Genomic DNA, 13,122 nt, shown 5'->3' on the forward strand with positions numbered 1-13,122 from the left:
ATAGAGAAAGATAATTTTTGGCGTGCACATGATTTTTAACGGGATGCTGACCCAAAAGGCAGGCAATGGTACCTCCAGACGCCATGCATGTGGTAACTGGTAAGTCGGTGTATGTGCTTTTTTTTCTTTACGCATTTGTCAATTGTCCACTTTTGAGGTACTATTATATCGACTATGTGACATAAGATAGAATTTTGAGTGAGTGGGAAAATGTTTGAAATTAAAGAGCCGTTGAATTTGGGGGTGACTAAATGGGAAAATGTTTGAAATTAGGAGAGCCATAAATTTCAGCCTAACCTAGGCCTAGGCCTATATTTAAGATGAGAAAGGCTAAGCTCCTGATTCACGTATACTCAGACACATAGCTAGAATGTATGTAAATAGTGGTATATGAGTGAGATAATGTAGTGAAATTCATTAAAACTCGAAATATCGGCGATCAAACTCATGCTACACTTGTCTTCCTCCAAGATCTTTTCTACGTCTTTTGTTTTTGTGTACGGTCTTTTTAGCTCAAATGAGCCGTATAACTACTAAAATCCGCAGAGAAACGATTACACTATGACGGCTTATATCTTATATGTTTGGCCAATCAGTTTCATTTTTTGATACCTCAGTAACATTGCCCAATGGCGCGGTTGTTCGAAAAATTTCTCGGCGCAAGAATACATTATCCTACCAACGGTACATCAAATCTTCTTGGACATGGACCCGATAGCCATCACATCTGAGCAGCATTTTGGGATAATATTCCTAATCCTGTTGACGAAATTCCAGCATCTTGTAGTGACTGTTATTCAAGTTATGGTGAATTTTGTCAAGTGTATTCTGGAAATACAAAAAAATTAGTGGATTTGTGCTAGACAATTTAATTTTAAGAGAGAAAATTTGTCTGAATTGTCATACGAAGACGAAACTGGTGTTCATGTAAAGTGTTATTTGTTGGTACTGGTTTTTTAAAAGTGAATCTGGACATTGGAACAAATAAAAAATTTATATTTCTTTGGATCCAAAAGGGTTTGGTATGATAGGTATATCTAGCTACCTAGCCATTTCGAACTTGAATGGAATAAAGCTGGAAACCCGGGATGTGATTCAAGACAGGATTGAGCCCAGTACGAACTCTATTTTTGATTGTCGGCTGGCATATGACTGTCTGGTAGAGGAAGGCGTTAAACACTTTATTGATAACCACATCGTTAACTTTGTTGATCCCCAGACAGGCTCATACCAATACTTGTGTAGAGGAAGTGGCGGGATGTCAAGAATTTAATGCCTAAATTTGACAGGGGAAAGGAACACCTCATTGTATACCTGGCCACTTCCTACATCCAGCTGTATGTCCAAGAACCTGCACAACGGCTCCTTTACGTTTTCCACAAAGCAGCACCACATCTTTTATCAACCTACACTGTAAGGTAAGCTTGATTTAGTATACTATCATTATAGTGGTGGTAGTATAAGTATACATACAGCAGCAGTAGCAGCAGCATCACTTTAGATTAGTAGGCTATGTTTGACGGTCGTGTTAAATACCTAGTGGCCTTAAGGGCTAGTTTGCAGCAGAGCATAGCCCCCCCCCCCCCTTTGCTAAACCTAGGTAAGGGTACTGCGCCCTAGATTAGGTTCAGTGGTTGTGTTAGGTTAAGTAGTGCCCGTAAGCAGGGTCCCCCCCGCTAGCCGTAGGGGTATGGTGCCCTAGGTTAGGTTAGGCAGTTGTGTTAGGTTAGGTAGTACTGCGCAAATCCCTTTCTTCTTGCTTCCCCCACCCAAAAACCTGGTTCACACTGGGGTCCCCTATAATTGTAGTATAGCTAGTAGGTTTAGGGGTAGAGTATGTGTGTAAGACTTTCTTGTTTTTATAGAGTTTCCTCATGTTTCTATGCATTTTGCAACACCAATCTGGTGGTTTCCTGCCGTTTTTCGTCGTTTACCCTTAAAAAACTGATGCGGTCCTCTCCTAAACGGCCATTTGGTTTGTTACCCGGTAATTCTAAGCCCCAGTCCGTGGTAAAGTAGACTATGGCAGTTGATGTTTTCCTATGTTATTTTACTTGCTGAACAAGAATTTAAAGTATATAATATTTATTCAGCCGACTGTAATTAAACCGTAATTTACCTTTGAAGACGAAATGATGGTACAAGGGGTGCGATGTACCGATGTACAGAGTTCAAAGGTAAGGTAATTCTAAAGAATAACTCCACACGGACTGCAAGGAAAGTAATAGCGAATACGACATCCACTAGGGATTGGGGCGTCCAATGTATTTTGCCGTGTTTAGTACTGGCCCCAGGTGGTTAGTTACAGTCGACCGCCCAAAAATAATGGTAAATATTTAATTAATAAGCAACCCGAATACTATAGGAAACTGTAATTTCCAAAGAAATACCCGACACAGAGTTATTATTTAGATTTACCAAGGGTAAATAACAGATTAGTTACAGGCGACCAGCAAGATATTACCTTAAACTCTTGTAAAGTAAGTAAAATAACATAGGAAAATGTCAACTGCTATAGTCTACTTCGACTGAACAATCTTCAATTTGATTCGGGGCCAAGAAACTTAAACAAACCGCCACATTTGAATTCTGGTAGGGGGTGCGGGATATGTAGCCACCAGGGAGCTATATGTCCGGTAAGGGGAGGATGGGATGGGGTACTGGGAGGGGAAGGCACAGGTACGACTTAGTAACGTGTTACCTGACCCGGGGGGCTCTGACCCCTGTACCCCCCTTTAAAGGTAATCTTAGAAGTGTAACATATAGGTTGTGATACTAACGTAACCAACCTCTAACCTAACTTAGTAGAATGTGTTACCTGACTGGGGGGGCCAAGCCCCTGTACCCCCCCTTAAAGGAAGGCAATCTGAAAAAAAAGCTCCCCTATAGCATGGCGCTTGTGCATTAGGATTGGTGCATCCATAGTAGGATTCAGCATTGTATTAGCAGTAGTAATAGGTGGATTTTGGCTATTTAACGCCTCCATTATCGGTTTATTTATTGCTTTATTTCAGCTGGTATTTCGTGTTTCAAATTTCATAAATTAGAGACAATAACACAATAACATGGCAGAACCTTCCCCCAAGTGTGGTACCCCACCCAAAACCCTGCATTCCCATCAGTCCCCCTTACTGTAGAGTTCAAAGGTAAATTACAGGCTAATTATAGCTGGCCAAAAAAATATTACTTTAAACTCTTGATCAGAAGGTAAAATTCTATAGACAAACATCAACTGCCACAGTCGAGTTCGTCGCGGTATATGGGCTTAAATCTACCTTTTACCCTATATACTGGGGTGGTAATTTATATTTGTTCCGACACGTAATACAAACCCTCGGTCCTTTGCATAAAGAATTACTATTCAGCGCCAGCTGGACTGGTCGTAAGATTTCTAACAAGGTAGTTTGGTAGTAAATGCTTGTCCAATGGTCGGGAGTCCCGCCTGACTGGAGGTAAACATATCACTGCTTTCGGCCGCTGTTGGATGTAGACGTGTGTTTGCCTCTCTGCCTGCCATTGTCATGGGATTTTCATTGTATCAACAACGAAACTATTATTTTCAACGCTTTTCCTTGTGTAGTGTGACACCTGTAAGTGCTTATTTATTTTTTTTTTTTTGCATCGACAACCGGAGATTGTGTCATGCAAGCCCACGAAGACGAGAAGCCCCCTCGCCCCCCATCCAGCCGGAGTTTGTGCCCTGGTGTGGAGGGCCGTAAGTGTGGGGCCTTTCGGTCCACTGACTCTGTGAATCCTCATGTATTGTGTACACGGTGCCGAGGTCTCGTGACTGACACGTTGTCTTCCTTCCTCCCTCCTAGCCAGCTCCCGAGTATGGCTCTGCCCTTTGGGGGACGTGTCCTGTTCCGCCTCTTTGTTCGATCTATTGAGCGCAGAGGAAGGAGCGCGACGACCTTCAACCTAGAACATGTACTCGGGGTCTTCGGTCCTGGTTTTCAAGGGTGGGATCTCTCCCAGTTCTTAGCGAACAGGACTCCCCGCCCCCCCCCCCCCCCCATTAACCCGAACTTGGTTACTTCCCCAGGTAGTGTTTGCCTCCGTGGGTGGACGACCTCTAGCAGGTTTCGGGCGCTTACGTTGAGTCTTCTGGGCCACTTCCCAGTATCCAGGGGCTGTCTTGCTACATCTGGCCTGGGCACCCACCCGTGACCCATTGGGACAGCGATGATGACCAACCTACCACCCTTTCAACCACCAGGGATATGCTGCGGACTGACCCGCACCCTGGCTTTAACACACAGCATGGTGACCTCGGGTGATCCCCTTTTAGCCACTGATTAACAAGCCCCAACTGACGGTTTTGCGGCCCGCGGAAGGGAGATGGTTCCTCTGTCCGCCTAGGTTTTGCTGTCCTCGCCCCGGGCCCTTGACTTTCTTTTGAGTGCCCGAAGAGCTCCCCGCCCTATTGACCGCATCAACTCCAGTTTCCTGTTGCCTGTTCCTGCCTCTGGCCCGTTGGTTGGGCTGCTCCTTCTGCAGAAGGTTCCTCCCGGACAGGTGCAAGTTTGGGGAGGGGCGGGTTGCTACACCGCAACTGCCCCAGTTCCATCCTGGATGGAGGACCTGTCGGTTGTCCTTAGGAAGCTGACGAAAAGAACAAGTCCAGGAACAAAGAAGAGGAAGGTATCATGCCGTTATTCTTAGTCGTCAGTTCTTTCTTAGTCATCGGTCCTTCCTGCTGCCTCTTCCCCGATTCGACTTCCAAGGCCCCACAGCCAAGGAAGAAGGTGGCCTTGTCCCCCCTTAGAAGGTCTTGCACAGAGACTTCTAAGGGGTTTGTTTCCCACTCCGGTGGGGACAGAATGGCGCTATCCGCTGGTCCTCCCGTTCACCTTTCGGGGACAATGGGGCCCCATCTCTCCTTCCCCAGGGAAAGAAGACGATTGCGGGGACCGTAGGGGTGCCAGCTACTACTGACCGTCTGCTCCTGGTTCCCAGAGGTTCCAAAAAAACTCCGGACCAGGAACTGGTCTCGGGCACCGTCACCACCAAGTGTACAGGTCACCTACGCCAGTGACCCATGGCTAGCCCAAGGTTCCAGACCGGTTGAAGCCTTGGTCCACCGTCAGGACCCAGGCATGGAAGCAGAAGACTGGCAAACGAGTCGCTCAGGTGACTCTTAAAGCTAGGGCCAGCAAAATCGGCTCTTCCGTTATGGCGATTCCCCGGTATTCTCAGGGTTGACCGTGACGATCCGACGCCAGACCAATCCATGTTGCGAGGCTAGGAAGAGGTCCCCACCCCCGGTTTCACCAGGAGGATTCCCAGCCTTGAATGGACACCAGGATACCTTGTGGCGTGTTGAGAGGACGTGGCTCGCTCTTCAACCCGCATCAAGTGGATTGCTACCCAAGGTCCACGTTGACCGTCGCTCCCACTGGGAACCCCGTACGGGCTCCGCACGACTGGTAAGCAAGTTCTCCTGACAGGACACACGAGACCAGTCGCTACCGTTTCTGCGGTCCACGCGCTTCTCCGTCACGGAGACCAGCTAGTCCAGACCTGACAGCTTAGATTCGCCACCACTGGGGTTGGTGATTCGCCTGCAGTCGCCTCCCACGCCCACCGGCTTCGGCTGGTAGGGCAGCGGTTAGGAAGCATCAAGGATAATACCTCACCTGTTTCCCCTTGCAACCTGCCTCGGGGCTATTTAACCGGGAGGGAGGGCGAGGCAAGCAGGGGTGGACCATCGAGGAGCGCCCTCCTCACGGTCCCCACCCCCATGAGAGTTCTATGACCCCTGGCTTCGGTCCTGTTTGGACCTAAGCAGGTCGTAGCGCCCAAGTGGTTGGAGGGGGAAGACGAACGATGGGTCTGGCGAGGTTTTTTCCTTCTGAAGGAAGAGTGTCTCGAGAGGTGATCGGTCCTGGCATGGATTGACCTGTGGATCAGGACACCTATTTCACCCCCGAGATACCAGAGGGTCCTTTGCTAGAGAGGTCATCGGGCTGAATTCGTCAGCACAAACGAACCTCTGGGGAAGAATTGGTGGTTTTGCCTCCCTTATTTGAACCATCCATCGAGGTTGGAGTTGTTCTGGGGACCAAAAAGGAAACCCAGAGGCGATGGGGTATTTACCCTTGGCCATACGGATGGTTGCCTGGGCCAGGTCGACAGCTCTCGTCTCCCGGACAGGAGGGGTTCGCTTAGGTCCAGCAAGGCTCGGACAAGCAGTTTCCCCCTTTCCCCCTCCTGCTCGCCCCCAAGCGGGCAATTTCTACGTTGCCATCATCGGGACCCGTTGCCTGCATCCAGAAGCTGGTTAGGATTAGACAACCTGGAGATACGCTAGGCTCAACTGCCGGGGGTGCGGCAGGCCAGAGGAGAATAGGGTTCTTCCAGTTTCACCCGGTAGCTGTGGCCTGAAAACTCTTGGTTTGTTCATGAAACTTAACACCTCCTGCACCGAACCGATTATATTATAGCATTGTAATTTTCTGAAAGTCCGACAGAATTTAAAAAAATTCGCCAGGGCACCACGCAAGTGGGCGGGCCCACGGTGGTAAGTACCCATTCCCGCCAGCCTGGCTGGGAGGCGGATATCAGGAACTATTCCCCATTTTCTATTCATCATTATTTTTTACTGTCGGCCGGAATCGGTAAACAAAACTGTTTACAAGACACCTCCGCCTAGGGAATTTTGAAAACTTCATTAGCCAATCTTAAGTATTCCTACAATTATTCTTTCGATTATTAAACTTTGGATTTGTGGCTTAGGCTATAACGCTATTGGGTCAAATTTTTTTCATTGCATTTGAATGTTCTGAAAGCTTAGTTAGCCTTAGTTTCCAGACTATTTGTTGTTCTTGCATCGGGTAAGGTGAGGCTACCCGTAACTTTCCGGTAAGACAACTCGCTTAGTACTATATTGAACGTTTTAACATAGTTCTTTTCTTTGCATTACAAAGGTAATTAGTGTAATGTTGTGAACTGATTACGGAAGGAAGGAGGCGATTTCAATTAACGGCATTTTTAAGAGCGTGTTAGGAATCAGGAGTCTATTTTTCCTCCACAGTTTAAACAGAAGTTAGAAAAGTAATGAACCTAATTCCTAAAACCCTCCTGTAGATTTTATTTTGCCTAACCCCTTTGGTATAGGCTTACGTAGCCTAGAAATAAGTTGTCTGCTAAAGGGATTACATCAAGTAATCTTAGACGCTGAAAGTGGCTCGCTGCTCCAACCAGTGTTGTGGAAGTGGTATGGGCCCCTTCCTAGTTGTTGGGAGGGGGGGGGCGTCAGATCCGGCCCCATTGAATGCCTCTAGGGCCTGGAACCTCTGGTGCGGGATCTCCCAGGGACTCCAAGGGAAGGAAGGGCATGTCGGAAAGCCGCAAAGAGGGTTTACGGGGGCTCCCCACCCGATCTGGGCGTCCCTTGTTTCGGCAGAACCTGTATTGACTGCTTCCCAGCGGCTGCTAAAAAGATCGTGGCCACGTGGCGCGAATCTTTGGAAAGATTGCTTTCTCGAGTTCCTCCGAGGCGTCCTCCCCAGCCCCCACAGGGGGTTTGGAGCTTCTCGGAAAGGACTCGCGCACCCCTAAAGAAAGCTTTAAGAGCAAGGAGGACTGTCTTACCGACGTCCTTGCACCTCGTCACGAGGAGGATGAAGGAGAGTTAAAGAGGACCAACCAAAACATTCTTTTCCCTGTTTTAGCAAAGAATGCAGCTGGCTCTTTTCCTAAGGGACAATTTAAGGAAGGCTCCATTTTCATCTTGCCAGAAGAGTGAATTTTGAAGCCTCCTGCGAGAACGGCTCAATGTACTATAGTCATGTTTATAAGCATTATTAACCGGAGGCTCATTCATTCCTTGCCAGAAGAGTGATTTGGAGCCTCCTGCGGATGGTTGAACCGCTTCAATGTAAGTACAAGCATGTATACATTATTAAGGAGGCTCATTCATCTTGCTCCAAAGAAGAGATTTGAGCCTCCTTGCGATATAGTGAACGCCATTTCATGTATTATATCACTTAATCAACATTATTAAGGAGGTTCACTTTTCATCTTGCCAGAAGGAAGTGATTTGGTAGCCTCGCCTGCGAGTGAAACGCTCATGAAGTTTAGAGCTGATTTCAACAATCCCCCCCCTCCCCCCGCTAAGGCATTGCCAAAAAGATAAATTTGGGCAAATCAAGGGACATTTCTTGATTCCACCTTTTTGGAGGAAGCAAAACTCAGGTATTCGTTCTCCTCCTTCCTCATTTGCGCTCCGTATACGTTATGTAACGTTCGCTTTACTATTCGATAAAGCCAAGCATGAAATAAGTTTTTGACGGCACCGGGACAAAAGGTCTGCTTTTGGCAACAGTCTAAAACCAGAACTTATGTTCTTGGGTCGGCATAAGAAGGGCAATTTTAAGACGTGAGGAAGCTTTTTGGAGGTGCCCTCGAGCGATCCTATAAGATAGAGAGCAATTCTCCAGGACGCTTTGCGGCACAGCCACCTTGCGGAAGGACGAAAGCCATACGTCTTCCTTTAAGTGTTCACACTCATTCAGGAGGGCAGCGTGAGACTCGCATTGAGGAGGAGTCCCTTAAAAATTTCATAATTCAATATCATACGCAAAACGCGGTTTCGTCATTAACATTGAAGATGTTGGCAAGGTCGCTCGCGCCAGGGACGCGGCCTCTTGGCGGGGCCTTGCATGCATGCAAGGTCGCTTCAACCGGAGTTACCTCTCTGAAACGTCGTTTCAGAAGAACTTGGTGTTCTTCGTGTTTGCTCAGAGCACTCTCTGTAGGGTCTGGACGCTTTCCAAGGACGCCTTTTGAGGACGGCTCGTTGGGCAGGAAGCTTTTGAAGGGTGGTTACGGCTCGAGCAGGGACGACTTTTCCAGCAACGCTTTTGAGGACGCTCCAGGCAGGGGACGCTGTTTTGTGGGACATTCGCCAGGGACGCTTCGGGGTGGAAGGGCTCGGCAGGACCGCTAGCGAGGAACGCTCGCCCAGGACGCTAGCGAGGAACGGCTCGCCAGGACGGGCGTAGCGAGGGACCAGTTTCAGAACGACGCTCAGGAGCATCCATTTACCAACGTCGATTGACGCTCGGTTAAGAGCACGTTGCCAGGACCGTTCTTCAGAAACGAATAGGCGTCCATACGCATCAAGAATCGTTCGGATCAGGGATTCCTGCAAGAACGCTCTTCAAGAGGGCGTCGTCGAAGTAGAGGAAAGGAAGTTTGGTCTCGTCAACGATGGTCTACTTCGCTTTCTATTCGAAGGGAGCGTTCAAGTAGAATTCCATTCACTTTGAATGAATTTCCAGGAAAACTGTAAAGCAGATTTTCGGTTGTCATGTAAAAAGCGCCTCGTCTGCTTGTTTCGGGATTGCGCGTGCGAAGGGGAAGCATCTTAAGGGTTCCTTTCCGTGTCGTTAGAGGCCCAAGTCTCGTTAATTCAGGAATCCTGCGCCCCTTCCTCGAGGTTTCTGGCGGGAAATCGGGACAAAACGTATATGGCTCGAATTGCCTGGATTACTGTTTCTGTCAATGTAAATGGGGTTTAGTTCTCGATCTTGACAAAAGATCATTTCGATAAACATTTTTATCGGCTTTAAGCGGATAAGTAAATAAAATTTCGGAAGAGCTGCTCCAATTCATTTTCAGAAACCGAACGTGGACAGTCGTTTTCCTTGGCTTTCTTCCTCCTTCCTTCGACCTCCAGTCCGAAGGAAAGATTGTAGTAGAGAAAATTCGTAACTGTTTCAAATTTACTTAACGAACAAAACTTTACGTAGGTTTATCTATTTTTTTGCGTTCATTTTAGGCTAACGCAATGGGTCGCAGTCTAATAGCCGCATAATCGTAGTTGTTTACCTCTGCGGAGTAGAAGCCGAAAGAACTGTTTGTTTCTAATGTAATGTTTAATTTGACACTTCCCGTTCAACCTTCCAAGGAGTTTTCGGAGTAAGAACAACTCTTCAGGTATTTGTTTACGGACAACACCAACTCCAGCTTCTGTATTTAAGCGAAATTTCTGCTTTCCGTTAAATTTAAATGGGCCTGCTTGAGCAGTTTCCTTTTGGCTCCTGATCGAATAAATTCGATACCCTAATTCACCTTAGTAAAGGGAGTAGCTTTGGCAAACTTCAGGCCAGATAGTATTCCTGTTCTTCCATTTGTTGAAGCTTTCCGTTCGAAGGAAAGTACTTCTTCCTCACCTTTCCCTTTTTAGATAGAGATTACGAAGGTGGGTCGATTCTCCAATCCTTATTTTGTTTTCTTTAAGGAAAGAATTTTAGAATGGAGATCGTTTGTTCAAGAACATACTAATAAATGATACTACGTAGTATTAACCTCGCGAACATTGTATTCATAGCTAAAAGCAGTTGAGAAATTGTCCGCCAGGGGTAGGTCGCAGTCATCCTAAGATTATTCTACGGGATTGGGGACTTGACGAAGACGAGAATATTCTTAAGGTTGAATCGTGCAGAACATCAACTCAGCTTCTGTTATTTAGCGAAATTTCTTTTGTTTCGTTTTAAATATGCGTCCCTGCTTGAGAGGTTTCGCTTTCCCTTTGGCTCGGATAATTTCATACCTTATTCCCTTCGTAAAGAAAAGGGAGTAGCTGGTAACTCAAGGCCATATAGTGCGAGACGGCATGTCAAGGCTTGCTGGTCTTACTGTGATCTGAGCTGCGAGTACCGGCTAAGCTCGGGTGTCGAGATGGCGCGGGTTGGTTACGTCCTCTCTCCCTTGGCGGGAATGAAGGCTTAATAAACCGTCTCTTTGGCCCTAACAATCAATGGATTTTAGCCTCGGGTTGAACGGAAATTTCTAGTAATCTTGGAATTGATTCATAACCTGCCGTTTTACTGTTAGAAAATTTCAAACAAAGAATATCCTTATTTACTTGTTAGGTGGCGGTGGTTGGGTTTACCGCCACGGTAACCATTCTTGTACGAATCTTAGCCGCGGCAATAGCACTATAAAGAAGAATCTTCCTGCTTATGCAAAGAAGGCGACGCCTTATTTAGGGAAAGGAAGCAGGCTGAGGTTGAGGGAATGGATGAAGTTTGGCTGCGGGGACCATTTTCCTCGCTGGGAGAAGCTTTGTTTTCCCTGAATAAACAGGCAATTCAGACCCTACTAACAAATTTTCCTCACCCGAAGAAATTGGAAATAACAATCAAAGAAATCTTTTGTATTCTAATTTTCTATTCACACGGCTGGAGGATCACCTCAGGAGGAGTAGCGAGGAGGGTTGGGTGCCAGACATCCGAACAGAGAACAAAGATGTTTCTTTGGGCACCATTGGTCCTGAAGAAAGAATTGGGAAGCCAAGAAAATTAAGATCGGTCTTTTCCAAGTTCCTCGAAGGGTGAGGGTTGGAATCGCAGGTGGCCCAAATCAATCCATCGGGAATCAAGGTTAAATTTCTCAGCTACCTCATCAAGCTCGAGAAGAGAGAAATTAGGTTATGGGCTGGGCTTGGGCACGGAACGTAACGATCCTCAACTTACGGCTTCGTTTAAGTCTAGTCACGTTCCGGCGGCGGGTCTTCATGCGATCGAAAGGGCAAAAACAGACTACTGACGTACTGAGTAAATCCTCACGTTAGAAGTATGTACGAAACGTGAGGAGAAGGGGCACGAGGGGAGTCCGTTTCGTTAAGTTGTTTTTCCGTTTAAATAATTTGGAAGACGGAGAGAGGGCTTTACGCCTCTTAAGTTGTTCCCTTTAATTTCATCGATTCCTAGAGGATTAGCTTAGTCGGCCCACATGGTTTTGGACCATCTAAGAAGGTTAGGAGTTCAGCAGAGGTCAGAGGTAATTCATGAGAAATTGTGCCAAAAGACCCTTCCCGGAATGAGAAGTCGGGTTGTAATCAAAACATCCGTCACTTAGTGAAAGTAATCTAATATCTCTCGCCTCGTCTGAGTCTGAAAAGCGTTCGAGACTAATCGAGAAGCCGGAATAAGATCTTCAAGATTTATGGCAAGTCTTTCTTGGCCAAGGCAAGAAAGCCAGTGGCTGCCTATTTTCAGTTTTCAAAATCGGAGGGGGGCCGTTTGCTGGAGATAAGTGAAGGGGAAATGACTGTTCGCCTCACCCCTCGACCTCTGTGAATTTGCGTTATGGTTCTATTCTTTTCCGTTATGAAACGTATGAGAATAAGAATAGCAAGTTCCTAACTTGTTTGTTGAAGAAATGCAAATATGTTTTGTACGGCCTCTAGGCTCAGAGAGTTCGGTTCTGTCAAAACAAGCAAAAGCTTTCACGATCTTTTGACGGTTCTGTGGGATCGATCTTGTATTACCTCTGGATCAAAGGTTCCCGGCATGGAACTTAGGACGTTAGATCTGAGTTTGCTGATTGCCAACCAAAAGCATTTCGAACCTATCCTTTCTGCGAAACTTAATACACGTGACCAGAAAGGCTAATATTCTTAAACCGCTCCTAGCCATCGGCAAGCGGAGGGTTAGTTTGAGGTTTTAAGCCAAATCATTCCAGGAGGTTTTTGGCTTTAAAGGACATGAAATGCGGTCTGATCCGGCTAAGCCTTCCGTTCGTTTTGATAAGAACGAAAAACCTGTCCTCAGGACCATTGACCCGAAAGGCTTGGGAGACCAAGGGTAATTGGCAAACAAAATTATTGGGCAGGGCATTAGGAGGACCGTGGATGCCCTGGTAGAGGGTCTCTCAAGTTTTAATTATTGAATTAAATAAAGCTATAGAAAGTCCGAAGGGTCAACAGACGAAATACTGCGGCCGGTGCTTCCGTTACCAAAAAGAACCAGACTAGTTTTCATGGTTCCAAAGAACACCCTGGCCAATGATAGCCAAGGGAAAAAGTGTTTTTTTCTTTGTTTTTAAGAAGGTCTCATTTCATTATGTTTTGCAATAAAGATTTGAGATTTTGTTTTTCCTTAATATCCAGAATGCTCAAGAGGTAGGGCGAAGGCCCTGCGGAAGCATTTCAAAACAGAAGCATGGACACTCAAGTAAACATCCTGAGTCGCCCACGCTTTTTGCGAAAGGCAAACTCTGGGTATCGCTTCACAACTCCCGACCGAACAATTCTGCGGTGTTCCGTAGAAAAAGGAAGTCCAGAACCTGCGGTTTCATGTCCAAAGAACGACCGCCCTGGACATTATA

At 46.6% G+C, this 13,122-nt stretch overlaps 1 long non-coding RNA gene across 2 annotated transcripts in view; it reads left to right on the forward strand.

The window, feature by feature from the left end:
- The first annotated feature begins 660 nt into the window (after positions 1-660).
- The window catches only part of LOC135221836 (uncharacterized), a 386,560-nt gene continuing 374,098 nt past the window's right edge, over positions 661-13,122 (forward strand). The window contains exon 1 of one of the 2 annotated variants that reach the window (XR_010316102.1): positions 661-1,418. This is a non-coding gene — a long non-coding RNA (uncharacterized LOC135221836). The remainder of the gene's footprint in view (positions 1,419-13,122) is intronic. The other variant, XR_010316101.1, reaches the window with a different exon arrangement.

This window comes from Macrobrachium nipponense, chromosome 3 (genome assembly GCF_015104395.2).
Source record: "Macrobrachium nipponense isolate FS-2020 chromosome 3, ASM1510439v2, whole genome shotgun sequence".
Taxonomy (NCBI): domain Eukaryota; kingdom Metazoa; phylum Arthropoda; class Malacostraca; order Decapoda; family Palaemonidae; genus Macrobrachium; species Macrobrachium nipponense.